Source organism: Lontra canadensis, unplaced genomic scaffold (genome assembly GCF_010015895.1).
Source record: "Lontra canadensis isolate GAN:19392208 unplaced genomic scaffold, GSC_riverotter_1.0 scaffold109, whole genome shotgun sequence".
Classification (NCBI taxonomy): Eukaryota; Metazoa; Chordata; class Mammalia; order Carnivora; family Mustelidae; genus Lontra; species Lontra canadensis.
The window spans coordinates 4,972,898-4,991,613 of record NW_022631103.1 but is presented as its reverse complement, the minus strand read 5'-3'; positions in this window follow the sequence as shown (position 1 = coordinate 4,991,613).

Below are 18,716 nucleotides of genomic sequence, written 5' to 3'. Positions count from 1 at the left end.
TGAAGAAGTTATGCTTCCAGGAAGCCAGTTATTGACCCGGAGGGGATAGCTTTGATACTTAGGCAGAATCAGCACCTAAAAGAGAGAAGTGCATTTTATCTGTGCTCTATGTAGCCCCTACTTCAATCAAAGCAATTCTGTCCTTCATCTTATTTATCCATCCTTCTTAGCCTATGAAAAGATAGAAAATGTTTGGTAGAAACACTGGAGTTGGATCTAGAGCCCTGAGTTTGGATCCTAGTCAGATCATTAAACTCACTCTGTTAATTTGGACAAATTACTTCATATATTGGCTTGCTCATTCAACAAATTTTTCCAAGTGCCTGCTGCACACGACAAACTATAACAGTTGGCTGGGGATGCACATAGAATGACACAGCTCTCCCACTAGCTTTTCACAATAGAGAAAAAGGAGACTAAGTACCATATCCCATGTGATGGTATTAGTGTGTCATTAGGCACTACTCACTGGGAAATTACAAGTAGTTCTGTTTGTTTTTGCCTTGGCCAAGGAGCTAGGTTTTTCCTCCATGAACTTGTCCTCACCAATTTGTCCAAAATCCCTCTCTCTGGTCAATTCTCATTGACTGGGACTAACCATGCTCAGTAATGTCAAAGGGCAGGTTGTCATCAGGTGGAATATCCATATTCAAGGATAGCTTGTTCTGTATTCCTAGCATTTGATCTCTGGTCCCCTAAGGAATGTTGTTCCTTCTGCTTCTAAATTAAAGAGATCCTTCTCTAGTTCTCCCACAAGTCCTTCTCCCTTCTAAATCACTGTTCTACCTTTTCTCTCTTCTTCCCCCATATCTCAGAATTATCTTTTTTTTTAAATTTAATCATTTTTAAATTTATTTTCAGCATAATAGTATTCATTGTTTTTGTACCACACCCAGTGCTCCATGCAATCCGTGCCCTCTCTAATACCCACCACCTGGTTCCCCCAACCTCCCACCCCCCCACCTCTTCAAACCCTTCAGATTGTTTTTCAGAGTCCATAGTCTCTCATTGTTCACCTCCCCTTCCAATTTCCCCCAACTCCCTTCTCCTAACTCCCCATGTCCTCCATGCTATTTGTTATCTAATCTCAGGGACTCTCCATACATGTATCCAAGAATTTGAGATAGTGCCTTGACCACAGAGGTAAAACATTTTTTTAAAAAAAAAATCTTTATTTTTGTTTCATTTGGGACTGAGAGGAAGAAAAAAAATTGTCCTAAAGACCAGTGAGAGAGCAGAGGGTGTGGAAACACACAGAAAATAATGAAAATAATTTTCATTATTTTCACACAGAAAATAATGAGGTAAATGCTAGCAAGATAAACTCATCACATCCTGTGGTAACTGATATGGGAGTATCAAGCTCAGAATGCTAGGGACCATGGCCTTTCCCAATAAATGGCAGCTGGCAACCTGGCCATTAGTTTGTAATTATATAAACATTTATCCCATGGTCAAGCACTTTTTCCAAATGACGGGGATGGCTCCGTAGAATATTATAAATAAAAGCTTCAAATAGGTTTTTACTTCTTTTTAGGGCTTCAGATTACTCCAATATAAAAATGAAAGGCTTGATTAGGAATATATTAGTCCTGAGAGAGCATTAATAATCTATTACTCAATGTGACTTGGAATCCTTTTCCCACCAATATCCCTGCTACATATTTCTCCTTACTTAAGAAGGGCTGCTTGATCCGAATGTGGAGGCTGCAGGAGGAGGTGAAAAGAACAAGACAGATTCCTCAGGGGAGGAACTCAGTAGAATGTGGGTGGAATATCAGGATTTGAGGGGATCCAATGAAAGCTTTCACATCTTGTGTACATTTTAAAAATAACGTTCTACAAAATGTAGTCTCACTTCCTTGTTATTATATAGATAATATATATATATATAATTATATATATAATTAAACTTTGGAAATAAATTAATAGGGGTCATGAGGATAAACAAAACTATTCAATTTTTAAAACACTTTTTTTGAGATACAAGTCATATACCATCCAACCATACTCATTTACATTGTAAAATTCAGAATTTTTTAGTATATTCACAAGGTTGTGCAATCATTACCATATTCAATTCTAGAACTTTTCATTACCCCTAAAAGAAATCCTTTAACTCACCACTCCTTGATCTTTCCTCCCCCAGTCACAATCTACTTTCTGTCTCTACAGATGTTCCTATCCTGGACATGTCATATAAAAAGAATAATATAATAGGAAGTCTTTTGTGACTGGATTTTTTCATTTAGCATATCGTTTTTCTGTTTTATCCATGTTGTAGCATGTATCAGTACCACTGGGTAGGTCCTCCAGACCTTTCATTCCCTGGGTAGGAATTCTCAAATTGATAACTGAAGGGGTTCCCCCTAGAGGCTGCTCTACTATGATGTGAACTGTTTTTGTGCTGTCTTTTGTGACTCTACAGGATGGATTTGAAGTCAGAGTTAAGTGGATATCCTAGCACCTCCACTTACTTAATAGCTGCTGTGACATTGGGCATAACAACCGAGTCTCAGTTTGCTCATCTGTGAAATTAAGAAACAGTTTTTTTTCAGTGTAGTCCCTACTTCATGGTAGGTGCCCCTTCTTTTATCCCTACATTCTAGCATCCAGCCCAAAGTAGGCATGCATTAAATGTTAGCTGCAGTTACCTCCTTGGTTCTTACATTCTCTTTTTAAAGGGGATATTTAATAGGCTCTTGTGTCAGGCCACAGAGATATCTTCTTCCTACCATAATTAAGCAACTTGAGAAATCCTGTGAGGTCGATAAATTTGGAAAACGCTTACATAAAACAGAATATAAAATGGCAAGTCCTGCCATCAGAAGCCAGTAAAAGTCAATTGCTTTATGCGACACCTCTACAAATGGCATTATGTCATTGCATAATATTAGTAAGAAATTGTAAGATTTTGTTCAGGCCTATAAAATGTAATGAGTCTCACATCATCTACCAATATAAAAATAAATTGAAAGAAAGTAATATTTTTAAAAGAGAATAAAAACAAGCTTCCAACTTCTTGGCTTTTTCTGTGTTTGAGGAAATTTAGTCCATAAAGAAATGAATTTAAATGTTTTTCAGTGTGGTTAGTTGGCGTTCTTTCTCTTTCTCTTTTTTCCTTTCTTTTTATTATTTTAATTTTTCATCTTTGCCTTTTTTATTTAACTGGGAACACACAAAAACTCTGTTTCAGAAATCAGGTGGTCTTGGCTGAAAAATTCCCAATGCATAAAAAAGAACTTTAAGTGTTTAAAAAATGGAAAGTCTTCATGGTGCCAATAAAGAGACGGATTTATTCATCTGGGCTAAGGTACAGGACCTTAACTTCCACAGATGCATTTGTTCATCAGCAGTTCACACTAAAGCAACCTGAAAAGTCTTTGTAAATCCAAAAAAATGAGGCTGTGTGTGCCTGGCCTAGTACACTATTTCTTTTGGTAACAAATAATGATATGGGAATCCAAACTTACCCAGTGAGTACTTCTCTTAGGAAAGGTTGGATGCCTATTGGTTCTGGAGCAGAAAGAATTGATCATTCTGATAATAATATGCTACCCTACCAAAAATCCGGCCTGCATCTGTATTAAATATGGTCCAGAAAAATGGAAGGAATAATCTCATAGCTCCCCCACAGTGCAGTCTTACGGATGTGAGCAAACATGTCTATTAGGAATAATATATAACAAGAGCTGAGCCATTGGGCTCTCTAAATAAACTGTCTTCATATTTGGGAAAGGGAAAAACAAATGTGGTGTGTTTGGCTCAAGGAAGGGGCTCTGTTTTTCTTCTTTGTCAGCATTACCATTCAGTGGTGCAGATGGACAGGACACCCTTGGGGATGGGATACATTTGCTGGCTCAAAATGGTAACAGCATGGAGTGGTTTAAGCCAAGGAGGAAAGCTTAGATTTATGCAACCAGTTCAAGTTATTCATAGACTGAGAGAAATCCAGAGTTGAATAAACCTATAGATCATCTCCTCTACCTTTAACCCAGTACCAGAATTCCTTCTTTAGATGGTTGAATGATGACCACCCAGCCATGAGTTGAACCTTTTCCAGGAACAGGGAACTCATTATTTGTGAGCAGCTCTGTGTATATTATTATTGATATTACCATGTGGATCATTACCATTTTTAACAAAACTATAGCAATTGTTGTAACCTCCAAGGAGAGACAAAACTGGAATTGTTGTGAAAGCTTATTTCCTTACTCTTATTAGTAGTTTTTCAGGAAATCATCCTAACATTCCTGACCTCTCCAGGAATAGGCCGATACCAGAGGCTGGACTTGGAAGACCCTCCCTTTATAAACAAGAAATCAGTTAGATTGTCCCTATGTTTTTTCCTATTTCAGAGGAAGAGGGTTATGGGGTCAGGGTACCCATCTATTAGGACACTTTTTGTGGTGCATTCAGTAGTGCTGTCTGCCTAACCCAGCTCTCTGTGGAATGAGAACCAAGAACCTTGTATGTGCTCCCTCGCCATTTGTAAACCTTATTTTAGATTTATACAAGCAGGTATGTATGTAGGACCCCTTTGCATAACACAATCACTACCATTTATTGAGCACTTATAAGGTCTTGAGCTTCAGGCTAAGCGCTTGAGATTTATTATCACATCTAATCTTCCAAACAGTCCTCTGAGGATAGATACTATACTCACCCCCTTTTTTCACTCCTTTTTTGAAGAGGAAGAACCTAAGTCTCAGAGAAGATGATTGGTCATGGCAAAAACTGGGCTTCTAGGCAAGAACATGTTCTTTTTTTAATATATATACACATATATACATGTATGTACATATATATATTTTTTTACATTTATTTGACAGGGAGAGAGAGAGAGAGTGCACACACAAGTAGTAGAGCAGCAGGCAGAGAGAGAGGGAGAAGCAGGCTCTCCGCTAAGCAGGGAGCCTAATGCAGGGCTCGATCCCAGGACCCTGGGATCATGATCCAAGCTGAAGGCAGACACTTAAACCGACAGAGCCACCCAGGTGCCCTGGCAAGAGCATGTTCTTAAACTCTTCTACACAGTTAATCACCACTGGTGTTGTGACCGAAGAAAATCTTTAAAGTCAGCCAGGCATAGGTTCACCCCCTGTCTCTTCCCCTTCCTTGGAGTGAATATTAGGTACTTTCTTAGATATCATGGTATCTCAATTTAGTGTTTCTTTATGAATTTTCATGAGGCTTAGGTTTCTTTATGAATTTTCATGAGGCTGAGGAGGAATAGCATGTATAGTAAAAAGAATTTTTCCAGTTACCCTAGTACTGAAAAGTAGGACTCCAAACAGGGTTAAAAAGTGTTAGATATCTAATATTATAGAGCAAGAACAACAAAAGAACTACCAATAACTTGGCCTGTCTTGGGGAACACTAAGTAGGCTAATACCTCTGCTACCACTTATGATCAAGAAGATCTCCTTTTGTCCAGAACTTAAGAGGGAAAACGACAGAAGGGAAAGCAAGCTTTATGAGAGTTATAAGCAATTGATCTAGTATCAGGAGTGTTGTAGCTTTATCTCTTCCTAACCAGAGCCAATGAGGGAGGCCCCAAGAGAATTAATGCCAAAGAACAAGTGTTACCTTCAAGAAAGAGAAACTTGTGTCTCATTCCCTGGTTAGACAACTGTGTATGCAATGAGTCTTTGACCTAACCAGTGCCTCTTAGAGCAAGGAAAAAGAGAGTTGGAGGAAGATAGTAGAGTTAGTAAGTGGAGATTTCAAAAAGGTTCATGACACCACTTGATGTAGTAAGCACAGGTAACTTTCTTGTATCAACGGGGGCTAGAGAAGGTGATTTGGAGTCATCTTACCAGTGTCATCCAAGAAAGCAACTCTACACAGCCACAGGGGACTCCAGCTGCAAAAGAATCAGGCATATTCTCAACGGAATTGCTTTAAGTGTATTTTATGGAGGAAAGAATTAAAATAGGAGTGGTATATCCTAATTATAAAACTGCAAAAAGATATCCATGAGTCCTACCTATGAGAGAGCCTGCATTTATTTGGACACCTGCTGCACACACCAATTTGTGTCCTGAGGAGGAATAGCAACATCTTACAAAATATATAACTGCAGATCCAGTTAAATATAAATGTTTTTCCCCACTTCCCCTAATTCCTTCCTCATAATGAGGTAGAACAAGAGGATGGATAAGGGCAAGGAACTGAAAGTGTGATCACAGGATCACAACACACACACACACACACACACACACACACACACACACATGCACGCACTACATAGCTTCTAGGAGCCATTGGTCAAGCATGAGCTAGAGGGTAAGGAGGGGGTGGTTAGTGAGTTTAGAAATTAACTATGTACTGGAAAAAATTTTTGATAATTTAAAATGACCAGAAAATTGTAGCACTCATCACAAAAGTTAATAAAAGAGGATAAAAGTGGAACATCTGGGGGGTGGGCACTGATTGGTAAAAAACAAGTATTTCATGTCTATACCCAACCAACTTGAGACTGTTACTGGTTTATCTAGTAATATATGTTAAATACTGGGCAAATAATATCTCCTCAATAAATGTTAGTCCTCTTTTCTCTTTACCATTATAGCATGTATTTGATTTCTTCTCTGACTATAACATAAATTATAAATCTTTAGAGAGGAAAAAACTGGAAAATACAGAAAAATATGAAGAGTACAATGAATATCAATCATAACCCTCTTCCTACCTTTAGAAGCATTGTTGAGCAGCTCACTTAGGAAATTTTCCTTTATCATGAACCCAAGTCTGCTCCCTGATATTTCCATGCACTGGTCCTAACGCTGTCTTCTGATGACACATAGACTCAGTATCCTCTTTCCTCCATGTGACACTATTTTACATATGTAAAAAGAGGTATTTTGATTTTTTTTTTTTGGCCCACCCTGCTTTTTTTTTTTTTTAACAGGTGAAACATTTAAAATTTCTTCCACTATTCTAAATGCCTCCTGGTTTCCAGCCCTTTCCTATTGCAGTCAATCAACCTCTAAGGATGTCTTGCTATGCCAATGTCACTTTTAAAATATGACATAGAATCAAGCCAAGCCCTAAACTTGACACAGGCTGATTATTACCTCCTTCATTTGAACACTGTTCTTAAATTTCTGTCATTGAGTACAGCCAAAGAACACAAAGAGACCAATTTGTCAAGTTGGAAATATTGCCTTAGCTTATGCTGACCTATTTTCTTCCTCAGAACTTCTCAGGGCAAAAGGAAGGATCTGGCAGCTTGATTTTGAGATTTTCCCAATTCAACAGAGAAGTTTTTGTGAGCCTCTTGAAAGAAATAGAGATTCCTGACATCTAGAAGTAAAAAATAAATTGTTTCAGAAATAAATGCCAATATGGTTAGAGGCTCTTTTTTTTTTTTTTCAATTCATCCATTCATAAGTTGTGAATAAGAAGCATAAATTCAAGAGCTTAGAGTTTGGTAAGATGTCGCATTAATGCTCCTTTCAAACCTCCTTTCACTGCAGTGCCCAATTGGTAGTCATACCAAGGACTAACTCAAAGTCTGTGTTTTTAACTCACTGTGCTCTTGGGGCTACTCCTATCTTCCCATGATGGGAGAGGAGAGAGAAACAGCAAGGGGGAAAAAATCTTTTAAAAGCGGTGTAGGCTGAATGGTGTCTCTTCAGAATTCTCTAGAATATGTTGAAGTCCTAACAACCAATACCTCTTTGAAGAGGTAATTAAGTTGAAATTGTGTCACTGAGATGGGATCTACTCCAATATGACTGGAGTCCTTAAGAGGAAATTAGAACATAGACATACCTTGAGGAAAGACCATATAAATAGTAGCTGGCTATGTACAAGTCAAGGAGAGGGACCTCCAGAAGAAACCAACCCTCCTGACACCTTGATGTTGGACTTCCAGCCTCCAGAACTATGAGAAATAAATTTCTGTTTTTGATGTCACCAAGTCTGTGGTAATGATCCCAGAAGCCTTAACAAACTAATATAAGTGAGGACATTAACACAGGTGAGAAGGTAGAATGCAGAAGCCCAGTGAATGTGAAAAGGCTGTTCGCACATCTTCTACCCTTTTAACTTTCCCCAAGAAATCATGACACTACCCTAGGTTCCATTCAGACATTATTCCTTTGAGATGCATACGTTTTCTTCTGCAATCAATCATTTTAACATATCTTGTAAGAATTACAAAAATATCTCGAGCCATTGGAATTCTCCCCTGCTCTGACTTGTAAGAAAGTCTCCATCAAGAGGGCAGATAAGGGTAGTGGGTGTGATCTGAGGGCAGGGCACACAGAGATAGTGGTAGAAGCTAAATCTATTTGCATTTAAGTGAACAAAAATACACGAGGATATTCCAGAGTCATTTGTCCAGAGAGATCAGTTTCAGGCTTGAGAAGAGAGCAAGGGAGACAGTAAAACAACTTGGGCTCTGAGACTGGGTACTGTAGACAATAAAGATCTGTCAGAAATTCTACTGTATGCTGTTGCCATACCCTCATCACTGAATTTTTAAGAAAACTTCAATAAATTTCTATAGTGCTTTTTTGAATCAGATATTTGTTTCATTCTGATGCATTTCTTTGCTCTAAACAGCCTAAAAGTAATCTGCATATTTTAATTATATACAAATATATAGTGTTGGGAAAAAAAATTCTGTCATTCATTTAGGATTAATTAATTTACCTGGTTGTCTTTTCCTCATGAGTATCACTGTATTGAAAATCCTGGGCTATGTATAAATTGTGAGGTGAGGAGATTGCATTCACTTTGGTTGATCTAAGTATCCAGGCACCTAAATCCTATTCAAATTCACTTACTTAATTCATTCTACAGATTTATTGTACAAACAGGCATTGGGAACCCATGATGTAAGGATTTGTCTACATAACAGAAATAAGGTAAAAGTGTTTCCTGCCCTTATGCAACCTATGGTCTAAATTAGGTGGAAAATGTATGAGGGAACAGTGCCCCCAAATGAGCATTATTTGAAGAGAGAAAAAACTAGAATTATTGAATGTTGTGGACTTGATATGTGACTTAATTCTCATACAGCTACTATGATATAGTTATTTAGTAACTCACTTGTAAGATAGAAATACTGCAAGTCAAAAAGATTAATTAGTCTGTTCAACATCACACGTATGGTATGGTAAGAGGTAGGGTAGGATGAGTGTTCCTTGATGGTGATCTTTGTAATACACCAACCTATGTTCCTTGAGGGCAAGGTCTTTTTCTTATAAATTTTGAAATCCTTATTATACCATAGAACATGGCCCACCGAAGGATAGGTTGAATAATTTTGTGTTGAATAAGGCCTTTGTAGTAAATTATTGGAGTACCCTAGGGATCTGTCCTTCTTTCTAGGAATTTCTCTTCTTAATCTGCTTTACTTCCTAGGTGCTATCCAATTCCATCACTTTAAGATATAATGTTAACTACTAAATTTTTATTTTTAGCCCCAAATGAATTTTGGAGTTATATCTACTGCCTACTTATCTCCCTGAGATGGTTAATAGATGTCTCCAGCCTAATGTGTTGAATGAGAGCTCTTGATATCCCACTTTAAACCAGATTCACCGCCTTCCACCCTATTCCCCACCTTAATGCACTCAGTTCGAGCCAAAACCTTGTTGTCAACAGCTTCTCCTCTCCCCTCCCATTCCGTATGCAGTAACTTGGCAACTCCTTTGGGTGCCACCTTCAAAATGTACTTCAAAATATGCTTCTCACCATGCATCCCTATCTCCACCCCTGGTCTAAGCCAGTGCTGCTCTCCTATGGAAGGCAGCAAAAGCATCTTCACTCTCATTTATTTTAAAGAGAGAGAGAGAGAACGAGAGTGAGCCCACAAGTAGGAGGGGTGTAGGGAGAGAGAGAGAGAGAATCCCAAGTAGATGGAGACTAACACATAGGCTCAATACCATGACCCCAAGATCACGACCACAGCTGAAACCAAGAGGTGGATACCTCACTCATAGTACCACCAAGGTGCCCCTCCTTACAACTTTTAGAACACACTGACATGCTCTCACTTCAAAGCCTTTACACATATCCCTGCCTGATAGCCGGTCCCCCAATCTTCACATGGCTCACTCCATTAAGCTTTCTGTTAACGGAAATTGTATACACTTCTCTCTGTGTATATGTGTGCAGTACAGTAGGGGTATAATAAATTAATATACTAAATACATGTGAATCACACCATGTATATAATGACCAAGGCTGGATAAAGTTGGAGTTTCTTTCTTTGCTTCAAGAGATTTTCTTTTTCGGCACACTCTTGTGTGAACATTCATAATCGCTCATCAGCCGGTTTCATTGCCATAGATCAATCCCAGAAGCTGTCAAGGAAACCACATATAACCTCATACCATCCAATGTCTATGGCCAAGAAAGTAATAGTACATGTCGCCCTGAATGCATTTCTTTCACATTTTTCTTTTGTTACTTTTGGCAGCCATGGGAGTCTGGAGAATCTCGTTATCACTCTGAAACAAAACCGATTCTGGACCCGAGGTCAGAAGGAGGATGTGTTCTTTGGAAAGGAGAAGTTTCTTGGACAAAGTGCCAAAGTTAGACAGAGGTTGGACCATGTGCGGCAGGCAAGACAATGTCAAAGGAGCCTGCTCTTGCCTGCATCTTCCTTTCCTCCCCACCACCAAAACCTTTGTGGCCAAACAACCAAAAATCAAAGTCACCTTCAAGCATTTGGACAAGATTCCAACCTAGCCAGATGCATAAGAAAGCCTGCTTGGCAGCAAGTCGCCCAGAAATGAAGTATAGAAAGACTGGGCTCAAGTGTGGACACATTTTTTCTCTTCTGCCGTCTCCAAGTTGTGAAATCCATCCATAACTAGGCTGGAACCATGTTCTGGTCACAAATCATTTGCCCTCCCTTCACAAGTTTGCAGTTCATAGTTTATAAGGCAATATAATTTATTCTTGATTCACAGCTTTCTTTCCTCTAAAAACAGGGGTGGGGTTAATTAAGAAATGTGCCCAAGGGCAGTTTTTTAAAAGGTAAGAATTATTTGCCTTCACCCTTGATGTACACTTCGGAGGCAGAGAGCTCTGGGTTTGAGTGGCTGTTGAGAACTTAAGCTCTAGGGGACTTCGGGCTTATTGCTTCATTTTTCTAAACTCTATTTACTCATGTCCAACATGGGGTTATTGTCATGATTTAATGAGGAAGTATAAGCAGGATGCTTGGCGAACCATTAGCACATATCAAGTCTTAAATAAGCATTATTTACTTATTCCTTTAACAAATTTGTACCTATTACCCACTACCATGTGCCAGGCACGATTGGGAGCTAAAGACACAGCAGCAAATAAGGCCTCTTTCCCAGTGTGCTTTAAATTACAGAAAGAAAGGCAGACAGTAAACAAGCACAAACTAAAAGCAGATTAGAGTACATAAGTTACCACTCTCCCTTTCATTAACTCTTAGCCATACACTAAGAGAAAGGTGTCACGTGTTCACATACACACATCCACATCCACACCCAGAGAACCTATCTCTCAGCATGCTCTTACTGCTATGAACTCAGTGTTAGAGTTGCTTCATAGACTGTGACAGTACCAGGCATTCTTTTTTATTCAAACTATAGTTTTTGAGGACATACTAAGCACTAGATTCAGTGTTGAATGTTAGAAAAGAAGTAAAAGGTAATAAAAAAATGTTTTTCCCATCCATCTGTTCATGATTTTGTGGTAGACACAAACTACTAAACACACAATTACAATACCATTTATTACTTGTTCTATGGAATGCTCACATCTCTGGTAACCTAGGAAGACTGAAAAGGAAGCAAAGAGTACCACTTCATGTGGCCTAAGAGAGACTTCCCCAAGAGGGTGAAATTGTGTGGAGTAACTCAGATTTAAACAGGTCAATAAATGAAGAATTTTCCATACACAGAGAACATTTTGTGGAAACAAATAATGTAGAAAATAGTTTTATATGTCTAGGCATTAGGGAGCTTCTATTCAATTCAACATCTTATGCTCCAAGCAATGTGCTGCCAGTGGAAAACAAGAACAAGGCACAGTTTAAGACAGGAGACCAATAAGCACACAAGAAACATTAATATATGGAGTAAGTGCCATAATATAAGTAATACAAAGAAGGAGCAGGCTTCTAGCAGAATCGAAGATAAGAAAGAGAAGTTAGATGAAAGAATGGGTATGTGGACTAGAAGGGAAGCTTTCAGGACAGCAGGTCTAATCCATATTAGGAGACTTAGGTAGGACACCGGCAAATTCTAGGAACTTCCATTAACTTGTTATGGCTAGAAAGAAACTCATCCTTCAGAACTCAAACACCACTTTTCAAGGAAGACATTTCCTGAGCCCTCAGGTAAGATCAAATTTTCCCCTCCAGTTTCAGGTAGAAAGTAAATTCCATTATGAGAGATAGGACTGTGTCACTCTTCCTCCATTATGTCCTCCATTGCCTTTTATGATGCCTGGCACAGAATGAGCTTCAACAAATAATAGATTGAAAGAGTGATTGCGAAGAGAAGGATTAGAAAGAGTTGAAGCTGAAGGGTTACACAGGCACAATAACAGACAAGTGTTTTTCACAGTAGGAATTTGAAATCTAAAATCAGTGGTCTCCAAACTTTGGTTTCATCACTTACCCTAGTTATTCAATGTTTGGGACATTCACTCCTAATATATGCACATTCATTAATATACAAATTTACATGTATTGCTGTAATGTATTTGTACACTATAAAATATGCAAAAACAAAATTAGAAAGCTTATTATAAAAAATAAACAGGAATAGATATCTTAGTATGTCTTTCCTATGCCTCAGCACCAGATTATATGCCCCTAGGGTAGTCACATCCCTTTAGAAAACACTAGGGCATGAGAAGCCATAGAAGCATTCCAAGAACAATAATAGATATCCAAATTTGCATTTTAGGATGCTGTTGTAATTAGCCAGGTGATCCAGCCTATTGTATGCTCCTAAGCACTTCCCATCTCTGGTACCCCACCCTGCAGTCCACATCTAGGTACCCAAAACATGGGAGTGAATGTTAACTATGAGGGCAAGCTGAATTCATCACTTATTCTCTTCTCCAGGTTTTTAGTCTTTTATGAAGGAATGCAAGAAGTAAAATAGTGATTAAGTTAGAGTTCCAATGTTATTCTTAATCAAGTTGGATTGAGAGTATGATAAGGTCTCCTACCTCCATACTGAACACACAAATCAGAACTCAGGGGAAGCTGACTCTCTGACCGAGTTGCACCTGGCAGTGATGAAGCAAAGACCAGTCTCTGCTTCATCCTTTTATAGTGTAGAGAATAGAAGCATGGGACCTCACTATGTGAATGACCAAGTGGTTCACAGAAATCATTCCTCATGTCCTGGGGAGAGCAAGTGAAAAGATGGAGAAAGAAACTGGAATTATTCTCTATTAGCCCATCCTCTCCTGACAGTGGAGAATAGCAATCCCCTAGTGATAACGGGATAAATAAATACATGTGACCCCCTCCAATAGCAATGAAGAAAACCCAAACAACTGGAAATTAAGATGATAATCAAGAAAGTTCTAGCATTTTATTTTAGTGCCTTAACTAATGAGATATGCAACAATGGGCAAATCACTTACCTCTTCTGGGCTGTACTCTCTCCATTTGTAAAATAAGAGGTAATAGTGGATGATCTCTAAGGGCCCCTGTAACTTTGACATTTTATGGTTTCTATAAGATATTCAGAAATTATTCTTGAACTGCCTTTGTCAAAAAGCAATAAAATTTAATATAATATTTTAAAATCCACTATTCAAATACTAATGGACTTAAATGACAAGGGTGCTAGAAGAACTAAATGAAAATCTTGGACTTTCTGACCTAATCAATCAACATAAATGGATGGCAGGAAGAAGTGCAGAGGATGAAATCCTGAACATTACCAGGAAAATTAACTTTTGAGTTAAGGAGTCAATCAGCAAGAATTTTACCAATTTTGAAATGCCCAATGTTAGGGATTGTGTGACACCAACTTGAGGCAGGACAGGACAAAGACTCCCATGGGCAGATAGTGATGAAAACCAAAGATGAACACATTCCATAATGGAGGGCAAGGATCTAGAGATACTCTGTGACATGAGAAACAGAATGTACAGAGAGCAGCCATGTTCCAAAAAAGGATACCACTGTGCAGCTGTGCAGACAAAAAGGGACCCGCTGTCAGAATATGGGAATATTTTTAAAGATGATCAAATCAGAGCTGGTAAAACCTTTCTTCATCTGTTGGCTGCTTTAAATAAGTCACCCCATACATGGTACTGATTTCTAATGCTTAATTTATCGAATATGTATAGGTATATGTATGTGTGTATATATATATATATACATATATATGATTATATATATTATTTATTATAGATAGATTTTTACAGATGTAAATTCTGGACTCTCCACTCATGTATTTGTCTATGCTAGCATAAATAACACAATGCACAGTATTTTCATTACTATAGCTTTGAAGCATTTTACAGTTAGGGATTGCATTTTTCTTGTGTCACAAAATAACAGAAAACTCCCTATAGCAGCTTAGTAAAGGAGAACTTCATCATTCTCACATAATAGAAAACTGAAAATTAGAGTCCAATGCTGGTGCAGCCCTTGTGGACATCAGTAACAGAGGACTCTCTCATTTTGCTCAACTATCCTGGGTGCGGTTTTCATCTTCATGTCTTTACTTCATGGTTGCAAGATGATTGCTTCACCTCCAGCACCATATTTGTGTTCCAGACAAGAATAATAAAGAAGGCAAAGAGCAGAAGGCATGCATGGGATCAAAGTATCTTTTCTTTTCTTTTTTTTTAAAGATTTTATTCATTTATTTGACAGACAGAGATCACAAGTAGGTGGAGAGGCAGGTAGAGAGAGGAAGGGAAGCTGGCTCCCCGCTGAGCAGAGAGCCTGATGCGGGGCTCCAGCCTGAGCCTAAGGCAGAGGCATTAACCCACTGAGCCACCCAGGTGCCCCAAAGTATCTTTTCTTTTAAGGAGCTTTTCTAAGAAGCAAGCCCTGCTTAAGAATATTAGTATGAACAGCAATAAATGGCCACTCTATCTGCAAAAGAGGTTATGAAATGTGTTTTATTATCTGAGCATACTACCTTGAGGAAAGTAAAGGGTAACCTCAATAAAAGTAAGAGAAACTTTGGCATTGAGTAGGCAACTAACCAAATTTGCATCTCTCCTCTCTAGATGATAGATAGATGATAGACAGATAGATAGATAGATAGATAATAGGTACCACAGAGATTTTATATATATCTATGCACACACACACACACACACACACACACACACACACATTTGGTAGGGAATTTTAATCTTATGCATTCATCCTTTTCAAGTTTTTTTCTGAAGTTTTGTGCAGCATTTCATCAGGAGAAATCTTAAAATCAGAGATTAGTAAATTTAGTGATAATTAACAGCTTTTAAAAATTAAATAAACTCTTCTACATTTATTTACTTTTGCTTGAATAGTCCCTATCAAAATGTTATAATTTTCTTCATATGGTTCTCACATGTTTTGTGCTAGGTTAATTTCTTGTTCAAAAAAAAAAGATTTTATTTATTTATTTGAAAGAGAGTGAGAGCAAGAAAGAGCACAGAGGGAGAGAAGAAGGGAGAAGTAGACTCATCACTAAGGAGGGAGCCAGATTTGGGGCTCAATCCCAGGACCCTGAGATCACGACCTGAACCAAAGGCAGACGCTTAACCTACTGAACAACCCAGGTGCCCCATAATTTCTAAGTATTCTAGATTCTATTTAGCTTTTAGATTTTCAATGTAATTTCTTTTACCCCTAAATTGTTTTGTCTTGCTGATAATAGGAAAGCTATAATTTTTTATTAATCACGTATCAAGCTGACTTACTGAATTCCTTTATTAGTCCAAACATATTTTCTGTTGGCTCTTCTAAATTTGTACACTTAAATAATCATATTATCTGCAATAAAAGTCTCATCCATACTTACAGTGAAACATACTTGTATTTTTTTCTTGTCTAGTTACATTATTTCAGGAGTAAAGGGGAAACTTGATAAAATAATTTAATAGAATTGTACTAAATTTTATCAAACGTTTTCAGTTATATTTTAAGATGATTATTTGGTTGTTTCTTTTTAATTGTTTAACAAACTGAGTTATTTTTTAAAAATTTTTATTTTGGGGGCACCTGGGTGGCTCAATGAGTTAAAGCCTCTGCCTTCGGCTCAGGTCATGATCCCAGGATCCTGGGATCGAGCCCCACATCAGGCTCTCTGCCTGGCGGGGAGCCTGCTTCCTCCTCTCTCTCTGCCTGCCTCTCTGCCTACTTGTGATCTCTGTCTGTCAAATAAATAAATAAAATCTTTAAAAATTTTTTTTAAAAATTTAAAAATCTTTAAAAAAATATTTTTGTAGTTTCAAGTTTTTATTTAAATTCCAATTAGTTAACATACCGTGTAATTAGTTTCATGTGTAGAATATAGTGATTCATCACTTACAGACAACACCCAGTGCTCATCACAACAGAAGCAATCCTTAATCCCCATTACCTATTTAACCCATCCCCATCCCCCTCCTCTCTGGTAACCATCAGTTTGTTCGCTTTAGTTAAAAGTCTGCTTTATGGTTTGGATTTCCCTTTTCCATCCCCCCCATATTCATTTGTTTTGTTTCTTAAATTCCACATATGTATGAATTCATATGGTATTTGTCTTTCTCTGACTTATTTCACTTAGAATTATATTCTCTATCTCCTCCTATGTCATCGCAAATGGCAAGATTTCATCCTTTTATATGGCTGAATAATATTCCATTGAGTAAATATACTATACTTTCTTTATTCATTCATAAATTGATGGACACTTGGGCTCTTTCCATAATTTGGCTATTGTTGATAGTACTGTTATAAACATTGGGGTGCATGTGCCCCTTTGAATAGTGTGTTTGTATCCCAAAGTGAGTTACATTTAAAAAAATTTAAGATGTGAACAATTCTTGCATTTTTGTGATAAAACCTCATTGCTGATGTTATTGTTAGTATTAGTAAACTGCTTGATTTGATATCCTGATATTTTGTTCAGGATTATTTTACCTATGTTCATAAAAAGTTTGACATTTTTTTTTCCTTTTATCTATTTTTATTCATTTTTGGTATCTGGATTTTACTAGTCTCATAAAACAAGTTGTTAAGTTTTGTATATTTTTATTTGATCTTAAAATTTTATATCATATGGGAAATATTTAATCTTGAAGGTTTATTAGGAATTATAATTTTAAAAATTATGTTTAGTATCTGTCTTAGAAGTTTATTTTAAGATCTCACTATTTCAGATTTATAACTTCTTGTGTCAATACTGGTAATTTTTAATTTTACCTTTAAATCAACTTTATAGAGGTATAATTTAAAAACAATAAATACAACCAATTTAAGTGTACAGATTGATGAGGTTTGACAAATTAAAAATCACATGTAACTACTTGAACACCAAGATATAGAACATTTATATCATCCTGATAAATGCTCTTTAAAATTTTTTTTTAAGATTTTATTTATGTATTTGATAGAGCTCACAAGTGGACAGAGAGGCAGGCAGAGAGAGAGAGAGGAGGGAAGCAGACTCCCCACTGAGCAGAGAGCCCGACTCGGGGTTTGATCCCAGGACCCTGAGATCATGACCTGAATGGAAAGCAGAGGCTTTAACCCACTGAGCCACCCAGGCACCCCCTGATGAATGCTCTTAAGACACTCTGTACTCAGTTCCTCTCCCTCACATACTAGACAATCACTGATCTGCTTTCTGTCACTATAAATCAGCTTGCTTACTCTAGAATTTCATATAAATAGAAGCATACTGTATGTGCTCTGGAATCTTTGGCTCAGCATAATGTTTTGGAGAATCATTTATGTTGTTGCATGAATCAGCAGCTTTTCTTTTTAATTGCTGAGTAATATTCTAGTGTATGAATAGATGATTAATTTTTATCCATTTGCCTGATGAGGATATTTGGACTATTTTTAGTTTGAAGTTATTATGAATAAAACTGCCATGAACATTTGTGTGCAAGTGTTTTGGTGAGCAAAATATTTTTATTTCTCTTTAGAAACTACTTAGTTTTAGAATTGCTTGGACAAATAATAGTGCAATAAAAATAGCAGTTTCTATTTTTAAAAAAGTGCTGAACTTTTTTCCACAGTACTTGCAATATTATATACTCTCAATACCAATCCATGAAATTGCACTAAATCTTCTATAAAACTTAGTTTTGTCATTCATTTTAATTGTGGTCATTTTAGGGGTTATGTAACTGGTCTCTCTTCATACCTAAATTTGCATTTACCTGATAACTAGTTACATGGAACATCTTGTATATATCTATTGGCCACTCATATATCTTCTTTTGTGATATGTCCATTTAAATCTTTTTCCCATTTTTTTATTTATATTTAGAAGATTATGCTGTTGAGGTTCTTTCTATTTTCTGGTGCAAGATGTTTGCCAAATACAAGATTTGCAAATATTTTCTTCTAGTCTGCAGCTTAACACTTCGTTTTTAAAAATTAATTAATTAATTAGTTTAAGAGAGAGAGAGGCTGCATAAGCAGGGGAAGGGGCAGAGGAAGAGGAAGAAGCAGGCTCCCCACTGAGCAAGGAGCCCCACACTGCACAATCCCAGGACCCTGGGATCGTGACCTGAGCCAAAGGTACGCTTAA